The sequence below is a fragment of the Pimephales promelas genome, chromosome 18 (assembly GCF_988280905.1).
Source record: "Pimephales promelas chromosome 18, fPimPro1.hap1.1, whole genome shotgun sequence".
Taxonomy (NCBI): domain Eukaryota; kingdom Metazoa; phylum Chordata; class Actinopteri; order Cypriniformes; family Leuciscidae; genus Pimephales; species Pimephales promelas.
Window position 1 is genome coordinate 11,230,899 of NC_142786.1, and position 5,167 is coordinate 11,236,065.

Genomic DNA, 5,167 nt, shown 5'->3' on the forward strand with positions numbered 1-5,167 from the left:
AGGGAGGAGGAGCCACTGAGACAGTTTATGGCAGTAAAAGGTGATGTCCATGTTCCTGTGAGCTCCTCATGCATCTCTGGGAAGAAAGGTACTGGGGTGGGTTGCTGAGAACCAACGCGCACCACCCTGAGATACCAATCGTCCAGCCTCAAGGGCTCGGGACACGGTGGAGGGTTCCACTCGAGCCCGATCCTATTGGTGCCCCGGGACATCCAGCGCGTTCCTTTGGTGACTCAACTGGCTGCGGAGCGTGAGTGGGTGAGGGTTCCTACACTGTAAAAAGAAAAGGTGCCTGGAGGAACCTTTTGGGGTTCTTCACTTTGCCACGCCGGCGGAACCGTCTGTAGATCCTCTAGGAACCCTTTAAAAAAGGGCCAGTTCTCTGAGGAACCACCCAGGTTTCCTGAGGAACTCTTATATTAGGCACAGCATGGAACCGCTTTGGGTGCTTCCAGGAACCATTTTTTATTTATTTATTTATTATTATTTCATGTTGTTACTATGGTTAGCATTAACTTCTATTATTATAAACAAACTGAACCAAATACAAGGTAAGAATTGTTTATTAAATTTTAGATCCATTTTAATACATACACTTCCATGCACTCGGGAAAAAGAAGCTAGTAATAGATTAATATCAATGAATAGAATACACAAACAAATAGTATAATACATACTGTAAGCAACATGAATAATCAACAATGTACAGTATATACAATAGGGTATACAAGAAAAGGGTATACATCTCAACAAAATGCATGGAAACACATCACATTAATAATAAAAAAAAAACAATTAAGTTAAGTTGTGTCAATGGACTTTTTTTGCCTGTGTAATTTCACAAATTTGACCGCACCTTTACTTGCTGAAACATAAAATGCAATCATTAATAAAATCTTAACAAGGGACATGTGAGGTTAACGAATTTTCCGTTTGTTTTTCCTCTTTACTGGTGGATGGTCCAGGCACTTCAATGATTTTCAGGTCTACAGGAGGATCATTTTTCTTGTTCAAACTTGTATTTCAGCTTACCGAGGTGCCTGCAAAGAACCAAAATTACTGTCAGCAGTGTTATTAAAGTGATAGTTGTGAACTGAAAATAATTTCCTTGTGACATTCCGAACCTGTTTGACTTTCTGTCTGTGGAACCCAAAAGCAGATCTCAGGCGTAATGCAACCCCAGTCATCATTCAGTTACACTGCAGGAGACAAGCAGAACAAAACTGTGTAAATCATTCATGAAACCATTCTTATGTACACTTGTTTAGTTCAATTCAATGCAACAATTTATGTAAAAATGGTTAAATGTTGTGTTAATCTCCAAAAATGTCACAGAAAAGATCATAAAAATATGAAAAATTAAATTGAAAAATTGGTCCACAACTCATGTGTTATGAGTTGTGTTGCAAGTCTTCTGAAGCCATATAATAGCCTTTGTTTTTTGTCTAAAAAGACTACAGTTCGATTTTTTTTATATTCAAATGCTAATGATTAAAGGGGAAATGAAGCAGTGAATCAAGTTTACATGATTTACAAGATGGATTTCCAATATAATCAACAATTATATAAGAAACATTACAAATGTAAACATTTAGAAAAAAAAGGAAAAAACTTTGTATCTTTCGCCACCAGGGTGCCGCCATTGTGCAGTTGACGTCACGGGGTTGGTTGGCTCAAGTTTAACAGGCTCTGGGCACTGAAAATCGCGACATCAAACTGTGTTTACACCAGTGTTTTGACCACGAACGACTAATGTTAGGTACAGTCATTAGACAAAAAGACGACTTCTCATGTTGTATGTTGACAAACTGCACATAGAAACATTGTTCGCGATGTTTGCCGTCAGATATTCCCGTCTCGTCAACATGTAAGTTAGCATGTAACGTCCATATTTTCGCAGTGGTAGTGCTAGTAGCTACAGCCTACATACTAGGAAAAAGTGTCTCCGCTCTGACATCCTTCAGGGAAAGCATCGCCGCTTCCACACGTCTACCTCCCGGCACAGCATGGTAAACGTGCGCGCCGGTGATGCAGAATTGACCACGCAATACATGCTCAAGATCAACCTCTTGACAACAGATGGACTCTGACACGGAGGGCATCGAAGTAACGCTACAACAGCCACACTGACACCTGGTAAGTTAGCGTTGCAAACCCGCTCTTCGCCCCAAACCACCACCGGCTGTTCTACATAGCAACGTAACTTAACGTTACATGGTGATGACGAGACGGGAATATGACGGCAGACATCGCGAACAATGTTTCTATGTGCAGTTTGTCAACATATAACATTAGACGTCGTCTTTTTGTCTAATGACTGTACCTAACATTAGTCGTTCGTGGTCAAAACACTGGTGTAAACACAGTTTGATGTTGCGATTTTCAATGCCCAAAGCCTGTTAAACTTGAGCCAACCAACTCCGTGACGTCAACTGCACAATGGCGGCGCCCTGGCGGCGAAAGATGCAAAGTTTTTTCTTTTTTTCTTCTAAATGTTTACATTTGTAATGTTTCTTATATAATTGTTGATTATATTGGAAATCCATCTTGTATATCATGTAAACTTGATTCACTGCTTCATTTCCCCTTTAAGGAACTGTATAAGAAAAAATGTATATAGAATTATTGGTGCCAAATCGGTGATGTAATTTTTCCGAGTGACATGAATGAGATTTAAGAGCCTGAAGGAATATTTTCATAGAATAACTGATTAAAAAACACAAGTACACAGTCAAACAAAACAAATTCACACAGAAAAGTTCATAGTAATAAAGTACTTGTAGTGTGGTGCCGGTAACTTCCTCCTGTAATTCAATGTAGCCTCTGAAATGTCCAGATGATTTTAGAAATGCAGTGGTTCTTCTGAGGAAACAAAAGAACAAAGTTGATTATATCCATTCACAACATAATAATTATTGGCCAGTAAAAGGCTTTAAAATGGTTTTTGAAAGAATCAGGGCACCTGTAGTAGGCTAGCAGCTAAATTAACAAAAACAGACCTGACCAAACTAACGCCTATCCACTTGTTATTCACGCAAATGACGACAGTCGACAGCAGGAATTAGCTATTAATACGTTATATCAGCAATTTGAAGACACAGTTGTACAGAATACATTTAAGTGAATGACTAAAACAATCTAAGACAATAAGTCAATGATTTTCATTAATTCTTTAACGTTAGATTAGTTAGCGTCACGGCTCAAACCTTCATACCACATATGTAGCCTATGTGCAATAAACGAGTGGTAAACTCTGTAAGAACGCGTGTTTTAGTTTGTATGTGTTTGAATATATAGTGAATAGACTCAGTATTTATATTTCTTTGGCGAGTTTACAAACCTTGTAACGGAGAGCCGAACAAACAGCTGAAGCTTTGATGAGAGGAGCCGTTACTTTCAAATCCGACGACGATCAGCTGATCTGTGTTGCGCGCGACGCGCGAGCAGCGCGAGGTTCACTGAAGCGATAACAGCAGATGAATAGCAGCAGTTTCGTTACAGAATAAAACTGTTCTCTTCCTTCTTCTTCTTCTTCTTCTTCTTCTTCTTCTTCTTCTTCTTCTTCTTCTTCTTCTTCTTCTTCTTCTTCTTCTTCTCATATTCATATGATCATATTATCATTATAATTATTATTAGACATAGCCTACTTACTATTTTTTGTCGTTGTTTAAGTTTTAAATGAATCAATAAAATAGGCCAATACTAATTAAATGTAAGTATACTAGCTGCATCAGAAATATAATTTTCGAAATATATATATATATATATATATATATATATATATATATATATATCGAAAATTATATTATAATTATAATAATTATATATATATATAATAATTATATATATATATATATATATATATATATATATATATATATATATATATATATTAGGTATAACAATACTTAAGTATAACAATAGGATAATAATAATAGTATTATTTAATTATTTTAATAATAGTATTATAATAGGTATTCTGGACTCACAGAACCATTAGGTTCCTCCAGATGCTGACTTTAACATAAGAGATCTTCCAGGAACCATTTAAATGTTAAAAGATCTTACAATAACCCTTTTATAGCAAGTTCCTCTAATTTCCCCCAAAGCACTTCGAGGTCTCATGGTAGTGAAAAGGTACCTCCAGAACCTCTGAAATTAATACAAAGTGCTTCAAGGATCCCATAAGTTCCAGCAAGAACCGCTAAGATTGTCAATGCTCCTCCAGTAACCCCAACTCTATGAGAAAGAGCTTTGAGGCACTTAAATTGTGTTTTTAGGTTCCTTGAGTATCCGACAGGATATTTGAGGCACCTTTAGTTTTTACAGTGTAGGAGGTTGGTTCCCCGAAGGAAGCTCGCTCATCGTAATCCTCAGTTCTCCCATGCCACTGCCCGAAGCAACCCTCTGAGGAGGATTGGGCACATGACTCATCCACAAACGCGATTGTGACCATCCTGTGACCCTAGGCAACGACCACATCCAGAAACACACAGATAGAACGTCATCTTGAAAAAGACGAAGACTACGTGTAAGCTCTTTTAGGGACTGATCTCCTTGATGCTGAAGCATGCAGGGGAACAGTCAGGAATGCACCTGTCTGTGCGCTGTTCTCTCTCGCGGGTCTTACCAGCAGTGAAAACGGCTGTTGAGCGCTCTCACTGCGCACCTTACCAGCTGTGAAAACAGCTTTTTTGTTTTGCTCATTTTAAAAATAAAAAACAGAAAACAAAGGAGAGAAAGAGAAGAGAAGACCGCTCGCTCTGCTGTGTTGTCACACCCGCACCAAAGGGGGGAGGTCCAGGAGAGGCTAGCAGATTCTCTCTGTGTAGTCAGCATACGAAGTGCTTGGCTCCGAAGCAAAAAGCTAGAGTGCAATCATCACCAGCTGGGTTAAAGCTAGAGTATACGATTTCAAAGATTGTTCATTATTAATATCCTTGTTTAGATGCTGGTTATGGTTATACTGTATAGTACAATCCTACAAATATGAATAGAAAAAAGAACGAAAAAAAATCCATTCACTCTATTGGCTGTACAGCCAGCCCGATCTCATGAAAGTTCGTGTCTATGGCACGAATGTCATTTCTCGTGGCATTTATACGCCAAAAACAGTTTTTGCGTGTATTTGGCACGTGATTTTCGCGTACATATGATACGCAGCTTT

The 5,167-nt window shown here is 38.3% G+C and overlaps 1 long non-coding RNA gene across 1 annotated transcript; it reads right to left on the bottom strand.

Annotated features, from left to right (window-relative positions):
- Nucleotides 1-439: 439 nt before the first annotated feature.
- LOC120487857 (uncharacterized) lies at nucleotides 440-2,938 on the bottom strand. The gene is made up of 3 exons (XR_016147335.1): nucleotides 2,778-2,938; nucleotides 1,125-1,199; nucleotides 440-1,040 (listed from the first exon to the last, which is right to left on the bottom strand). It is a non-coding gene; the product is annotated as an uncharacterized LOC120487857 (long non-coding RNA).
- Nucleotides 2,939-5,167: the final 2,229 nt, after the last annotated feature.